The following is a 17,679-nucleotide window of genomic DNA, read 5'->3' on the forward strand; positions in this document are numbered from 1 at the left end:
ACCAAGCCCTAAACTTATTTCGCCAGATGGAAACATTTTATCCAGGGTGTTCTATTTTTTATAAATCCCACATTATCAAATTTTTAAGCAAAAAGAAAAATTATCTGAACTGACATATGGCAATATAATAATAGTGTGCTTTTGTACAGCTCACTACGGAAAGCATTAGATGTTGAGGAACTAGTTCCTAATGCATTACTTTGGTTTCCTTTCTTTATGGAAACAGATCAAGCATAAGGGCTGTTGACCCTCAAGTTTCTATCTCAGCTTCTACCTCTCCTCGACCTCCTGATTATACAACCATTGTCTCCTTAACACCTCCATTTGGCATCGTAATGAAGCCATCAGATAGAATTCTTGATTTTTCCTACCTAAACGGACCCCCAATCAGGTATGTGTGTCAGTTGTTCAATTATCTCTCGGCTTGAACCCCACCCTTCTATCTCCTATTCTGTGATGCTTGGCTGGAACTCCGCAAAGCCCATTTCGGCTTTGCTAGCTGTGCCCTGTGCGGCTCTGCCAGTAGCGGGCGCTAGAGGGAGACGTCAAGCCCGGAGGAGAAAGGTGGCAGGGGCGGGTGATTCAACATCTGCAGTGATTCCCCTTTGAAGTTTCTCCAGATCTCATTAGAGAAACCAACAGCATCAACCACCTGGCACCCCATTTCCAGGGGCCTGGATCCTAGCTCTTTAGGCTCTTCCTCTAAGCTGAGAGACAACAGCCAAAAGCAGCACCGCCCTTACTTACATCTTACTTTCAGCTGCGTGGGACCCCTTTTCCAGGCTTCTCAATTCCAACCTCTTCTCTTGTTCTCCCAGCCTGGGAGTGGCAGCTGCTTCCTGAAGGCATAATTCAGTGACACCTTAGTGCGCATTTTGCCTTTTTATTTCTTTGATACCTAGGGGTTGGGTTTGTTTTTGGTTTGGTTTTGTTTGTTTGTTGCAGGGTGACTGCCTGTGGGATCTTAGTTCCCCAACCAGGGATTGAACCCACGACCCCTGGAAGGGAAGCAGCGTCTTAACCACTAGATCGCCATGGAAGTCCCTTAGGGCTTTTTTCTTTTTTTTAATTTTAAATTTTTATATTGAATTACCTCTGTTAAAACAGCTGATATGATTTCTTTCTCATAACTGGATCATGACTGAAACAGCCCCCATCTGGGTTAAGGGAATCATCATCCGGCCATTGGCTCAGGCCAAACCCTTGGGCGTCATCCTTGATTTCTCCTTCTCCCCTACACCACGTAGTCAGTCCATGAGCAAATCCTCCAGGACCTGCCTTCAAAACACACCCCGAATGTGACCACATCTCATCACCTCCATTTCCACCACTTTCGTCTAAGATGCTCTCATTTTTTGCTTGGATTACCACTGCAGCCCCCTAACTGAAGTCCCAAATCTGCCCTCGTTGCCTATATACCAGCCTCTATATGTCACACCTCAGCCAGACACATCCTTCTTTTTGTTTTTCTCTCTCTAGTTGTAGTGAGCAGGGGCTACTCTTCAGTGAAGTGCACAGGCTTCTCAGTGGGGTAGCTTCTCTTCTTGTGGAGAATGGGCTCTAGGCACATAGGCTTCAGTAGTTGCAGCTGATGGGTTCAGTAGTTGTGGAGCATAGGCTTAGTTGCTCTGAGGCATGTGGGATTTTCCCAGACCAGGGATGGAACCCATGACCCCTGCATTGGCAGGCAGATTCTTAACCACTGTGCAATGAGGGAAGTCCCTCATCTTTTTTTTCTTAATTTATTTTATTGAAGTATAGTTGATGTACAATGTTGTATTAATCTCTGCTGCACACCAAAGCCATTCAGTTATACACATATATACATTCTTTTTTTATATTCTTTTCCATTATGGTTTATCACAGGATAGTGAATGTAGTTCCCTGTGCTGTACAGTAGGACCTTGTTGTGTATCCACCCCATATAAAATTATTTGCATCTGCTAACTCCAAACTCCCAGTCCATCCCTCTCCCACACCCCTTCCCCTTAGCAACCACAGTCTGTTCTCTATGAGCCAGACTGATCTTCAGAAAACTTAAACCAGATGGTGTCACTCTTCTGTTCTCAACTCTCGGATGGCTTCCTTTATACTTTAAAAAGATTCAAACCCACCTTACATAACTGGCCCCAGCACCCTCCATGACATCATGTCCTGACACCCCCCACCTTGCCCCGCTCCTCTGCTGAAGACACTCTGGCCTTTTGTCATCCCCTGGACCTGATGCCACTTTTTCCACCTCAAAACATGCTCCTGCCGCCCCCCCACCTCCACCCCGAGCTTTCACCTTCAGGATTTTTGGACGTCTCATTTCTATACAAGTATCAGGACCTTGTGCAATGTCATCTTTAGATAGATAGCCCCTTAACCACCTTCACGCCCCCCCCCCCCGCCCTGCCCTGCCCTGCCCTGCCCAGCACATAGAGCTAAGACTTTTCCAGACTTCTTCACTAATCATATCACAGCAATGGCTAACAATGGTGTGCCTGGCACTGCCCAGAGCACTTTACATGATCACGGAGTCATTCTCACAGTAACTCAATTAAGTTGTTGTGTTATTATTCCTACTTTAAGATGAGGAAACTAAGGCACAGAGAGGTGAGTAACTTTCACAAGGTCACACAGCTTGTAATCAGAAGAGCCAGATTCAAATGCAGAAACTCTGGCCCAAGAGCCTAAGCTATCAATGTCTACATTATTCTTCCTCTCTTTGCACTAGAAATTCAATAGGTATTTATTGAATGAATAAATTAATAGCTAAAAAGGTGGTTTTAGAATCAGAAAGTCCTGGATTGGATCCTTTGCTTCTTATGTGAATTTCAGAGTTTTCATCCCATTTCTACCACTTAGCGAGCTGTGTGATCTTAGGTAAATTAGTTAACTTCTCTGAGCTATGGTTGTCTTATCTGTAAAATAGGGATACCAGTAATACTCCCTTAAAAGGCTGCTGTGAAAAAAATGACTTACGGCAGGGAAAGTGCCCAGCACAGAGCTTGAGACGGAAGGAAAGATCAGTATTATTATCTACCCGTAAACTCTTCCAGATAACTTCCCTCAAAGCTTTAAAATCCTTTATAAACCAATATCACTTTAATCTTTGTTATTGTTCTTAAACTTTAAGTTGTCCGATGGACCTACATGTAAGTTTTCTGGGGAAAAATTTTCAAATATTTATAAATCACAACTTGTGCACTTTCTGTTCGCCCAACTTTTGTGCCATGTTGCTCACAGCGTGCTGGCAAGAAAGGCGGGAGACAGCTGTTATTAGCCTGCTTTTTATTGGCAGGAAATTGCAGCTCCGAGAGCTGAAGAGACTTAGGTCAGTAACTGAGCTGAGGGGCTCGTGCTGGTCTGACAGACTTTCTGGAACTCGAGTCTGATGTTCTTTTTGAGGGTGGCATATTTCACACATTCGCTTCCCTCGGTGAGTCTGTTATCTGAAAATGTCATATGTCAACCTAAATTCATTCACCCCATCACCTGCCAACCCAACACTTGGGAGATTCTTTCCAGTGATGAAGGTGGAGCTTCACGCATCCACCTGCAGGGGGCGCGCTTTGTGCTGCAGCGGGCGGATCGCCATCTGAGATGTCTCTGCAAAACAAAGGGGTCTAGAAAAGACTGAACATACAGTTCCAGTCTAATAAGCATAAAGTTTTATTACAGGGTGGCATTGTAGGATGATCTGATTCTCTCAGATCACAAGTGGGGAAGTGAAGCTCAGCCGTTACAGTGATTTGGCAGCAGTCCTTAGGCTGAGACAGTGACTCCCAAATCCCCTTTCCCGACAGCGCCCGCCCTTTATCAGCAAATTCGACTCCACAATTACTGTCTCTATCAATTCTTTAATAGAGACATTTGGAAGCAATGCCTTTATTTATTTTTTTTAAAGCGTACAATTTGATATATTTTTTCTTATTGGTAGTGTACATGTGACAATCCCAATCTCCCAATTCATCCCACCCCAATTTCCCCCCCTTTCCTGACTTGGTGTCCATATGTTTGTTCTCTACATCTGTGTCTCTGCTTCTGCCTTGCAAACCGGTTGATTTGTACCATTTATCTAGATTCCACAATAAACGATATTTGTTTTCTCTTTCTGACTCACTTCACTCTGTATGACAGTCTCTAGGTCCATTCATGTCTCAACAAATGTCCCAATTTTGTTCCTTTTTACGGCTGAGTAATATTCCATTGTATATATGTGCCACATCTTTTTTATCCATTCATCTGTCGATGGACGTTTAGGTTGCTTCCATGTCCTGGCTATTGTAAATAGTGCTGCAGTGAACATTGTGGTGTATGTGTCTTTTTGCATTATGGTTTTCTCTGGGTGTATGCCCAGGAGTGGGATTGCTGGGTCATATGGTAACTCTATTTTCAGTTTTTCAAGGCACCTCCATACTGCTCTCCATAGTGGCTGTATCAATTTACATTCCCACCAACAGTGCAAGAGCATTCCCTTTTCTCCACACCCTCTTTAGCATTTCTTGTTTGTAAATTTTCTGATGATGCCAATTCTAACTGGTGTGAGGTGATACCTCATTGTAGTTTTGATCTGCATTTCTCTAATAATGAGTGATGTTGAGCAGCTTTTCATGTGCCTCTTGGCCATCCATATGTCTTCTTTGGGGAAGTGCCTGTTTAGGTCTTCTGTCCATTTTTTGATTAGGTTGTTTTTTTTTTTTGATATTGAACTGCATGAATGGTTTGTATATTTTGGAGGTTAATCCTTTGTCTATTGATTCATTTGCAAATATTATCTCCCATTCTGAGGGTTGTCTTTTCATTTTCTTATAGTTTCCTTTGCTGTGCAGAAGCTTTGAAGTTTCATTAGGTCCCACTTATTTATTTTTGTTTTTATTTCCATTACTCTAGGAGGTGGGTCAAAAAAGATCTTGCTGTGATTTATGTCAAAGAGTGTTCTTCCTATGCTTTCCTCTAGGAGTTTTATAGTGTCTGGCCTTGCATGTAGGTCTTTAATCCATTTTTAATTTATTTTTATGTATGGTGTTAAGGAGTGTTCTAATTTCATTCTTTTCCATGTAGCTTTCCAGTTTTCCCAGCACCACTTATTGAAGAGGCTGTCTTTTCTCCATTGTATATCCTTGCCTCCTTTGTCATAGATGAGTTGACCATAGTTTATCTCTGGGCTTTCTATCCTGTTCCATTGATCTATATTTCTGTGTTTGTGCCAGTACCATATTGTCTTTATTACTGTAGCTTTGTAGTATAGTCTAAAGTCAGGGAATCTTATTCCTCCAGCTCTATTTTTTTCCCTGAAGATTGCTTTGGCTATTCAGGGTCTTTTGTGTCTCCATACAAATTTTAGGATTTTTTGTTCTAGTTCTGTAAAAAAATGCCATTGGTAATTTGATAAGGATTGCATTGAATCTGTAGATTACTTTGGGTAGTATAGTCATTTTCACAATGTTGATTCTTCCAATCCAAGAACATGATATATCTCTTCATCTGTTTGTGTCATCTTTGATTTCTTTCATTAATGTTTTACAGTTTTCTGAGTACAGGTCTTTTACCTCCTTAGTTAGGTTTATTCCTAGATATTTTATTCTTTTTTGTTGCAATGGTGAATGGCATTGTTTCCTTAATTTCTCTTTCTGATTTTTCATTGTTAGTGTATAGAAATGCAAGAGATTTCTGTGTGTTACTTTTGTATCCTGCAAATTTACCAAATTTATTGATTAGTTCAAGTGGTTTTCTGGTGGCATCTTTAGGATGTTCTATGTATAGTATTGTCATCTGCAAACAGTGACAGGGAAATAATGCCTTTAATCCCAAAAGTTATTCTAATGGTGGAAATAAAAGGCAGCCAGCAGTGCAAAAACATATTCATTTAGGGCCATTCCTCCCTAGTTCTGTTCTCTAAATAATAAGGGTGTGGCTCATCTGGTTACAAGTGATTGCAACTGACCCTTGGTAGTTCAAGGGGCAAAAATCAATATGCTTTGAAAGGATGCTAGCCTTTCTCACCAAATCCAGGGAAGAAGTGTACAGCTGAGACTTCATGGGAAGGACAGAAGCCAGACACATTTCAGGGAACTCAATCAGTCTACAGACTTCTTCCAGAACACATAGTGTTAGCATGACTCAGCTCCAGAGACCACAGTCTTTTTGTGCCTCCCATAAATTTCCAAATTTCCAGGAGAAAGAATCTGATTGTTCAACTGGGGCCAGAGATGCAAAGCGACATAGGAAGGCATAACTACTGCAGGTCCAGTCTGGGGGTCAGGGGCAATTTCCAATAGGGAGAATTGTTGCAATCAGAGAGTCACCCCAAGATCTTTCTCTCAAATTATACCTGTTGGCTGTCCAGCTCACATATATCTTTATTCTCATATTTCCAAAGATGTCTCTACCTAACATAATCTAATTATTGCATATAAAGTCACAGGTTTGCACATCCCCTCTTCAACCTGGGACAAAGTCACATCCAGCTGTTGCCTTGAGATGCATTAACGTCGTCAGGAGTTTCTGCTCCCAGGTCAAGATGTTAGTTTGCTATTAATTTCTCTGCTAGTTCTACTGCGATTCTGTCTCAGATCACTATAACCTTGGAAGCAATGGGTACATTTAACCACTGCTACATAACAATGGAGAAGAGGAAGAGAGATGAAAATGGAAAAGAAAAAAAAGCATAATTTTTGCTTAATAAAATGGAGGTGGTGGAAGCAACCTAAATGTCTGTTGACAGATGAATGGATAAAGAAGATGTGCTATACATGTACATTGGATATTATTCAACTGTAAAAAAAAAAAAGAATGAAATAATACCATTTGCAGCAACATGGATGAACCTAGAGATTATCATACTAAGTGAAGTAAGTCAGAAAGAAAAAGGCAAATATCATATAATATCACTTATATGTGGAATCTAAGATATGATACAAATGAACTCATCTATGAAACAGAAACAGACTCAGTATAGAAAAGAAACTTATGGTTACCAAAGGAAAGGGGAGAGCAGGGATAAATTAGGAGTTGGGATTAACAGATACACACTACTATATATAAAACAGATAAGCAACAGGACTTACTGTACAGCACAGGGAACTATTCTCAATATCTTCTAATAACCTATAATGGAAAAATATCTGAAAAAGAATATGTGTGTATGAATAAAGAATAAATAAATAAATAATAAAGGTAAATAAATAAATAAAAGAATAATAAAGAATAAAGAATATATATGTGAATTACTTTGCTGTACACTTGAAATTAACACAACATTGTAAATTAAATATACCTCAATAAAAAAAATACAGGTGGTAATCTGTCATTCCTCCAAGACTTTCCCAGCAAGCAAAGGGATAGTGGTGGAGGTTGCCAGTATCCATTTCTTGAGTTGGCCAAGAGGTCATAGCAGATGTTAATGATTTCCCTCCTCCGCCATTCAGTCCATGTTGCCAATACCTCTGACCCAGCGTCCAGGAATGATGGCCTGGACTAGATTCACAGTTGCTTCCCCCGTGACTTACTCCCAATGCACTGCAAGAATATACATGAAATAAAAAATCAGGTAGAAAGCCGCGGTCCTGCATTGCCTCTTTAATTTTCTCGTACCTGGAATTTGACAATCTAGACATTGAATGTAGAGGGAGAGTGAGCCATATCAGATGATAAACTTGCTGCTTTTATAGTCACCAGCAGCCAGAAGTGATTTTTAGTTGAATATTAGATAATATATCATGGGATATAGAGGTGTGACACTGGGACAAGATTCCCTTACCTGCTCCAGAGCAAGGGCCTGGGCTTTTTCCACTTATGTCCATGGAAGGGCTTTGCATGGGCAATTCTAGCCTTAGTCTACCTCGGACTTAGTCAATACCTTATTAGACAGCTTTCTTTGCTAGTTGGGTTAACTCATACCTTCCTCCCTAAGAGATCTGAGACCTTAAAGATCCTGCCTGTGAGTATAGAGTGGTTTTCCATTATCTGCTAGGGAAATGTAAGCATTTCTTCCAGTTTCAGCCATACTGCTTCTGTGTATCTGCATCTCCAGTGGTGACTATAATAACTGAGTCAGGGACTTCTCTGGCAGCCCAGTGGTTAAGATTTCACCTTCCAATGCAGGGGTTGCGGGTTTGATCCCTGGTCGGGGAGCTAAAATCCCACATGCCTCTGGGCCAAAAAACCAAAACATTAAACAGAAGCAATATTGTCACAAATTCAATGAAAGACTTTAAAAATGGTCCACATCAAAAAAAAAAATCTTAAAATTTTCTTTTTTTTTTGAATAACGACTGAGTCAAAGACCATCATCCCTGACATGATATTGTACATAGAAAACCCAAAAGATTCTACCAGAAAACTGCTAGCACTAATTGATGAATTTAGTCAAGTAGCAGGATACAAAATTAATGCACAGAAATCTCTTGCATTCCTATACACGAACAACAAAAGAGCAGAAAGAGAAATTAAGGAAACACTCCCATTTACCATTGCAACAAAAAGAATAAAATACCTAGGAATAAACCTGCCTAAGGAGGCAAAAGACCTGTATGCAGAAAACTTTAAGACACCGATGAAAGAAATCAAAGACGACACAAACAGATGGAGGGACATACCATGTTCCTGGATTGGAAGACTCAACATCGTGAAAATGGCTGTACTACCCAAAGCAATTTACAGATTCAATGCAATCCCGATCCAATTACCAATGGCATTTTTCACAGAACTAGAGCAAGAAATCTTACGATTTGTATGGAAATGCAAAAGACCCCGAATAGCCAAAGCAATCTTGAGAAGGAAAAATGGAGTTGGTGGAATCAGGCTTCCTGACTTCAAACTATACTACAAGGCCATAGTGATCAAGACAGTATGGTACTGGCACAAAAATAGAAAGGAAGATCGATGGAACAGAATAGAGAACGCAGAGTTAAGCCCAAGCACATATGGGCACCTTATCTTTGACAAAGGAGGCAAGAATATGCAATGGAAAAAAGACAGCCTCTTCAATAAGTGGTACTGGGAAAACTGGACAGCAACATGTAAAAGAATGAAATTAGAACACTTCCTAACACCATACACAAAAACAAACTCCAGATGGATTAAAAAGACCTGAATGTAAGGCCAGACACTATAAAACTCCTAGAGGAAAACATAGGAAGAACACTCTATGACATACATCAAAGCAAGATCCTTTTTTGACCCACCTCCTAGAATCATGGAAATAAAATCAAGAATAAACAAATGGGACCTCATGAAACTTAAAAGCTTTTGCACAGCGAAAGAAACCATAAACAAGACAAAAAGGCAACCCTCAGAATGGGAAAGAATAGTTGCCAACAAAACAACTGACAAAGGATTAATCTCCAAAATATACAAGTAGCTCATGCAGCTTAATACCAAAAAAGCAAATAACCCAATCCACAAATGGGCGGAAGACCTAAATAGACATTTCTCCAAAGAAGACATACAGATGGCTAACAAACACATGAAAAGATGCTCAACATCACTAATCATCAGAGAAATGCAAGTCAAAGCCACAATGAGGGGCTTCCTAGGTGGCGCAGTGGTTAAGAATCTGCCTGCCAATGCAGAGGTCACGGGTTCAATCCCAGCTCCAGGAAGATCCCACATGCCGCGGAGCAACTAAGCCCGTGTGCCAAAAAAAAAAAAAAAAGCCACAATGAGTTATCACCTCACACCTGTCAGAATGGCCATCATCAAAACATCCAGAAACAACAACTGTTGGAGAGGGTGTAGAGAAAAGGGAAATCTCCTGCACTGCTGGTGGGAATGTAAGTTGGTACAGCCACTATGGAAAACAGTTTGGAGGCTCCTTAAAAAACCAAAAATACAACTACCATATGATCCAGTAACCCCACTACTGGGCATACACCCAGAGAAAATCATAATCCAAAAAGAAACATATACCATAATGTTTATTGCAGAACTATTTACAATAGCCAGGACATGGAAGTAACATATAGCCCATGAACAAATGAATGGATAAAGAAGATGTGGCATAAATATACAATGGAATATTACTCAGCTATAAAAAGGAATAAAATGGAGCTATATGTATTGAGGTGGTTAGACCCAGAGTCTGTCATACAGAGTGAAGTAAGTCAGAAAGAGAAAAACAAATACTGTATGTTAACCCATATATACGGAGTCTAAAAAAAAAAAAAAGGTACTGATGAACCCAGTGACAAGACAAGAATAAGGATGCAGATGCAGAGAATGGATTGGAGGACATGAGGTGGGGGGGGGGTGGGGGGTGAAGGGGAAGCTAGGACAAAGTGAGAGAGTAGCATAGACATATATACACTACCAACTGTAAAATAGATAGCCAGTAAGAAGTTGCTGTATAACAAAGGGAGATCAACACGAGGATGGATGATGCCTTAGAGGGCCGGGACGGGGAGGGTGGGGGGGAGTCGAGGGAGGGAGGGAATATGGGGATATGAGTATAAATACAGCTGATTGACTTTGGTGTACCTCAAAAGCTGGTACAAAAGTGTAAAGCAATTATAGCCCAATAAAAAAAAAGATCAAAAAAACACAAAGACCATCATCCCATCCACCCAGTAGTTTTTTTTTTTCTATTTTCCTTAGTCATGTTAAGAAGTTTTAATGATGAGAGAGCAGTCTCAGCTTCCAGTTGTGATCTGTGGTAGCAGTACTCCTTCTTAAGTACTAATATCTCCGTACGAAGAGAGCCCGGTCAAGTGGGAAACTAGGACAAAAATTTCTAGGGTGATCAAGCAACGTGGTGATAGACACCACTTCCATTTCTACCCTTTTGTTCTGAGATCTGCATTTTCTGGCAGCTGGTGACGCAACAGCCTGTATTTCTGGTTGACCCAGAGCACATCTTGCAAGAAGCACCAAAACATACCGTGGCCTGGTTTCTTAGTTTGCGTTGTAGTCGTGGTGTTGCTAGGTCTTGTCATCACATGCAAGACCAACTGCTTCTGGAAGGCAGGGTTGGTGATAAGACTACTGTGCTATGTCTCAGCCGCCTTAGTGCCAAAAGGTAATTCATGACCAGAGGCCGTGTTATGTGGGCACCGTAATGGTGTTTATTACCTTACATAAGTACATGTTTGATGATGCTGGCTGAGATATAGAGAGCAGGAAAAACAAAATACTAACTAAGTATCTATTCTGATGAAGATAAATCCTTGGCTCCTCAATGATGGAAGTTGTCCAGTTGATTATCTTACCACTAGACAACTGGCTGGTCCCAGGAACTCAAAGAAGGTTATTGATGGCAAACTGGACATTCAGGAATAGGAGAGTTATTGACCCTTGTTAATGGTAGATACTATTTTAAAAATTTATTTATTTATTGGCTGTGTTGGGTCTTCGTTGCTGCACGCGGGCTTTCTCTAGTTGCGGAGAGCAGGGCTACTCTTCATTTTGGTGCACGGACTTCTCACTGAGGTGGTTTCTCTTCTTGCGGGGTACGGGCTCTAGGTGCACGGGCTTCAGTAGTTGTGGCAGTAGTTGTTGGCTTACTAGTTGTGGCACGCGGGCTCAGTCATTGTGGCTCATGGGCTTAGTTGCTCCTCTGCGTGTAGGATCTTCCCAGCCCAGGGATTGAACCCGTGTCCCCTGCATTGGCAGGCAGATTCTTAACCACTGAGCAACCAGGGAAGTCCTGGATCCTATTTTTGAGGCCAAGCAGGCCCTCGGTTTCTACTACCATAGCCTTTTTAACCATGAAGCCCTCACACAAGCTCGGGGCAGGCTGGGGAAGTGATACTGAGCATCGTGAAATGGGTCACAAGTTCTCTATATTATCAATAGCGGTGTCTTTTGTTGAAGGCCTTTTGCTGAACATTTAAATGGAACACAAATAGGTAAATAGTAGAATAACAAGAAGAGATATTATTGCACAAAGTCTTCAGGAAGCTCTTGATGTTGGACTAGATTAACATTTATTCCATAGGAGCAGAGTCAATGTTCCTCCTTAAGCAGCTGACCTACGCACCAGCCTAGTACCGAAACAGGCAAAATAAGAATGGAAATTGGAGGACTGTAAAAATACCAGCTATTGAGTAAAACTTCTCGTCCTGTGAACCAGGTTCCACGTCTTTATCTTGTGTGCAGGTAGATAACTTTGCAAGATCTTGTATTTGTGCAGGAGTATATCCCAATTTTGAGTTAAGCTTCTTGAGGCCCATTTCTTGAACATGGGACACGTTTTCTTGATTCCCAGGATGCAGAGGACTTTTGAATTGTGACCTTGAAGCTATGAATATGATGCCGTGGAGGCATGTAATATGTTCTACTCCTCTATTGATGCTGTTGTGTGAACAGGCAATTAACTTAGTCAGACTCAAGTCATAATAAAATGACAGCCCAACTCTCATTTCAGTTCTTTCGATCTTAGTGGAGGGACTTAGCCTGACCCTTGCATGTGAATTCAGCGGTCAACCAGAGACTTAGAAAAATCGTATATATTTTTTGCTTCCCCTCCGATGCTTTCCAGGATTTTCTCCTAACTTTCTAGTACACGATTGTCCTGAAGTCTGTCTCCTAGTTTTTCAAGCCAGAAAGACTAGGGTCTTTTTTGTTGTTGTTGTTCTGATGGACCTATATAAAATTTGGCATCCAACAATTAGAAAACATGTTTTTTTCAAGGGTACATGGAACATTCATAAAAATTAATCACAAAATCTCTTTACATATTTTAAAGTGTGAGCATTGTAATATACTCACTGTTCACAAAACAATTGTAGGAGTTTATAGCAAAAAGAAAATTTAAAACATTTTCTATGTATTTGGGAAAAAGAAAAACCCTTCTAAATGTTTCATGAACCAAGAAGAAAGCATAGCATTAAATTTAAAAATACTTGAAACTGAATGATAATGGAAACACTAAACGGTATAAAAAATTTGTAGAATGCAGCAAAAATGTTTCAAGAGAAATTTATGGTCTTCTATTCTTTTCCTTTTAATAAATTGATTGATTGATTGATTGATTGACTGTGTTGGGCCTTTGTTGCTGCACACGGGCTTTCTCTAGTTTTGGCGAGTAGGGACTACTTTTCATTGTGGTGCGTGGGCTCCTCATTGCCATGGCTTCTCTTGTTGCAGAGCACTGGCTCTAGGCATGTGGGCTTCAGTAGTTGTGGCACATAGGCTCATTAGTTGTGGCTCACGGGCTCTAGAGTGCAGGCTTAATCGCTGTGGCGCATGGACTTAGTTGCTCTGTGGCATGTGGAATCTTCCTGGAGCAGGGATTGAACCCATGTCCCATGCATGGGCAGGCAGATTCTTAACCACTGTGCCACCTAGGAACTCCCTGGTCTTATACTCTTTTTTATAAATTTTATTGGAGTATAGTTGATTTACAATGTTGTTAGTTTCAGGTGTACACTAAAGTGACTCAGTTATACATATACGTATACTTATTCTTTTCCAGATTCTTTTCTCATATAGGTTATCACAGAATACTGAGTAGACAGAAGACTGGAGTTTTATCTGGGTTTTAGCTGTCCTGTGTAGCACTGCCTGTAGCCTGCCATCGGGCTAAAAGCCATAAATAATGGGAAACTAAGTCCATACCATTGCCTTCTTCCAAGCGTTGGCTTAACTCCAAAAGCTACCTGTTCTGTTTACTCTCCAGAGCATTCAGGTGGCTGTTTTATGTTATATCCAATGTTGGCAGTTGTCATCTCCAGGAGTAGGGGTGACTCGGCCATATCATCAGTGGACCTGATTACCTTAGTTTGGTTTTAATCTCACTTTGTCACTTACTACCTATGTGAACTTGGGCAAGTTACTTAATTCATCTGTGTCTTTGTTTCCTTGTCTGTAAGACAGGGAAAATAATATTATTCCATGTTTAGAATTGTTGAAAGATTATGTGACAAAATACACCTGAAGTGCTTAGGAATGTAATAATAATAATAACTATTATTATTGTTATATATCCGAGAGTGTTACTTTTCTGTCATTTTGAGATTTCTACCAATGCATGTAGCCATTTCCTCAGTGAGTAATTATTGTGATTCATTTCAAATTTTCAGGCAATTTATCATTTGGGATAGCACTAGATGAAGCTCACTGATCAATTTTTCATAAATGTGTTAAATCCTCAATTACAAACTACCATTCTCATTTCAGCTGATGTTTCTCTAGTTATTCAAAAATTATATTTCATTGTATTTTATTTCCAGTGTCTCACATATCGTGATTTATAACTACTTCATGAATAGTTAGAATTGAAGTTATCTTTTCACAAATCACCCTTAAACATGCATTAAAATTCCCTTTTATTAAGCAAAAAAATAATGTTAGAGTTGGCCTTTTTACTCTTGACAGTCTTCTGTTGGAGAAATATTTACTGACCTCCTACTATTTCAAGGAACAAAAGTTACAAAGATGTGGTGCCTATAAAACCACGCGATGTTTTGATTGGTATTCAAAACATTTACTTTATAAATTTACCTTATTTTGATCGGAAAAACTAACACCTCTAATAATGTGTAAATATGATTGTATTAGCATTCACTACTGCAATTCCCTAAAGCAAAATCTTTGAGGCCAGGAAATTAAATCATGTATTCCCCAAGATATGGGTAAGAGAAGAATCCTTTATTTCAGTTAAGATTTGGGGCCAAGAAATAAAAAGCCTGACCATAAAGGCTTAGACAAGTAGCGTTTACTGGCTTCATGCAGTGAAATCTAGATGTAGGCAGTGCAGGTTTGGGCAGCTTCCAAGGTGGTCAACCCAGACCCAGGCTCCTTCCATTAAAATCTGTTCCTCTTTATGAATACGGGCTTCCTTCTGCTGGTTTTAAGGTGGCTGCAACACCTCCAGAGGATGTGTCCACTTTCCAAAAAAGATAAAGGACGGGAAAGTGAAAGACCGGGGGGTATGCCAGCTGAATTGGTGCCATTTTATCGGAAAAACAATATCTCCAAAGACAATCCTCCGCCCCCAGCCACCCGAGCTTAGATTTCATCAGCAAAAATGGGTCATAGTGGAAGGCCCTTCGGCAAGGAGAATATTTTAGCTGTGTACAGTGCCACCCCAAGGGAAATTGGGATTCTGTTATTAACAATGAGGAGAAGAATGGGTATTAAGAGGGTCAATACTTTCCAACCATGGGAAGATATGATGGCGGGGACACATGGAGACTTTCCAAAGGAGTCTTGGAAATCAGTTTCCAGTTTGACTTCCATTTATATAATCTATCTGAAAGTGATCTGCTTTAAAAAGCATAGTACCAGTCTTCTTTAACCACCCCTGCTTTTAAAACTGCCCTCTTCCCACTTTGCAATATAGAGCCACACGCCCATAACCAACCTTGAAATTTACTATGGTACATTGCCCAGGGTATCTAAAAGCCTCTAAGATAGGGACTTCCCTGGTGGTCCAGTGGTTAAGTCTCTGCACTTCCAGTTCAGGGGATGCAGGTTCAATCCCTCATCAGGGAACTAGGATCGCACATGCCCCATGGTGAGGCCAAAAAATAAAATAACAAAATAGAAATAAAAACCCTCTATGGATCCTTGTGAATAAAGAGTGGTAATTTAAAAAAAATAAGAAAAAAACCCTCTAGGAATTTCCCTGGTGGTGCCGTGGTTAAGAATCCTCCTGCCAATGCAGAGGACGTGGGTCCGATCCCTGGCCCAGGAAGATCCCACATGCTGCAGAGCAACTAAGCCCATGCGCCACAACTACTGAGCCTGCGCTGTAGAGCCGGTGAGCCACAACTACTGAAGGCTGCATGCCTAGAGCCCATGCTCCGCAACAAGAGAAGCCACCGCAATGAGAAGCCTGCACATTGCAACAAAGAATAGCCCCCTCTCCACAACTAGAGAAAGTGTGTGCACAACAACAAAGACCCAGCACAGCCAAATATAAATAAATTAATTTGTAAAAAAAGAAAGAAAGGAAATGATACCAAAGACTAGAAATAAATGTTTTTGCACATCAGATGGTTTCTAATGCTTTGTTTTCAAGAATATTAAAGGTGCAACAAATCACTTTGTCAGCTAATCATCAGAAACGAAAGAGATTGGGACTTTCCTGGTGGTGCAGTGGTTAAGAATCTGCCTGCCAATGCAGGGGACACTGTTCTATCCCTGGTCAGGGAAGATCTCACATGCCATGGAGCAACTAAGCCCATGTGCCACAACTGCTGAGCCTGTGCTCTAGAGCCCTCGGGCCACAACTACTGAAGCCCGCATGCCTAGAACCTGAGCTGTGCAGCAAGAGAAGCCACCACAATGAGAAGCCTGCACACTGCAACGAAGAATAGCCCTCGCTCACCACAACCAGAGAAAGCCCATGCACAGCAATGAACACCCAACACAGCCAATAAATAAATAAATAAATTTATTTAAAAAAAAAGGAAGAGATTGATCATTGTCACTTTTGGTATTCAAATCAGAGCACTTCAAAAAGTGATATTGTTATAACAAAACTTCTATTACCATCTACTTGCATATGTGTTTCTTAGTGTTTGTCTATAAAACATGAAAATAGGAATAAAACTGATGGTGATCACTGTCTCACACTAGCAATTTATAATGTTCACTCACGGAAATATATAAAATAATCTAAAAAAACTTTACCCAACTTATCAAAAAGGCTTTTCTAATAAAAAAATATATTTTCCACTTAGTAATTACCAAAACACATAATAGTTTTATTTTGCCTATTATCCTATTAATATTTAAAAATATAATTGAATTCAGAAGAAATTATTTTTATCAGATCTTGGGGTCACCAATTAAAAAAAAATACACATATACATACTTATGTATGTTGGAGGATATCAGATTGCTCTGGTACTTGTTAGAATTCAATGGATGTATGGTACTTATACTCCAGAAATAATTAAAAGAATTATTTTTTACTATTTCAAATTTATATAAATCCAACATAATACTAACATAATAATTTATCATTTATATAAATATTTTTAAATTATGTTTAAAACTCTAAACTAATATACTTTGCAACCATTTCAATTTAAAGTTAAAAAAAAATTTATGTCAACTTAAAAGTACATTGTTTTTCCAAAAAATTTTAGGAGACACATGGGCAAAAATGTTTAAAGATTATAGGTAAGGACAACTACCATTGTCATCGACACCTTTCCTCTCAAATCTATTCTTACAAAGCTGTCACTGTGTGGCTGGTTTTCAAGTGTATCTCATAAATCAAGCTTTGGAACTCTTGAAAGAAGCTCCTGAACTTCAAGCCTAAGGCCACCAGGTGGAGTGGTGGGAGCAACTAGTTAAATCATTAAGTAACAAATGCCTCTTAAGCACCTATGTGAGCACCCTATAGATTTCAATATAAATAAGAGACGGTGCCTGCTCTGGAAGAGCTCATAGGTTGACATGTAAATAAGACGTTATAATACAAAATTGTAATGCAATATTTTTTTCCTCTAAAAAGGGAACTTCTGCAACTTGTGCAAATCAGTTTAAATACAAGGGTGAATCAAAAATTATCCACACCCTGGCTGTAGAATTTATTTTCATTAACTTTTAGAAAAGACAAATCCGTCATTTTTCAACATACTCTCCTTGCTTTTCAATACACTTTGTCCATCTGTCGACAAGCTTTCATATTCCCTCATTAAAAAATGTTTTGGGCTGAGCTGTGAGCCATGAATGCACCGCTGTCTTCACTTCATCAGAAGTGAATCTGGCTCCTTCTTGATGGCTAACACTTGTACG

This window comes from Hippopotamus amphibius, chromosome 5 (genome assembly GCF_030028045.1).
Source record: "Hippopotamus amphibius kiboko isolate mHipAmp2 chromosome 5, mHipAmp2.hap2, whole genome shotgun sequence".
NCBI lineage: Eukaryota > Metazoa > Chordata > Mammalia > Artiodactyla > Hippopotamidae > Hippopotamus > Hippopotamus amphibius.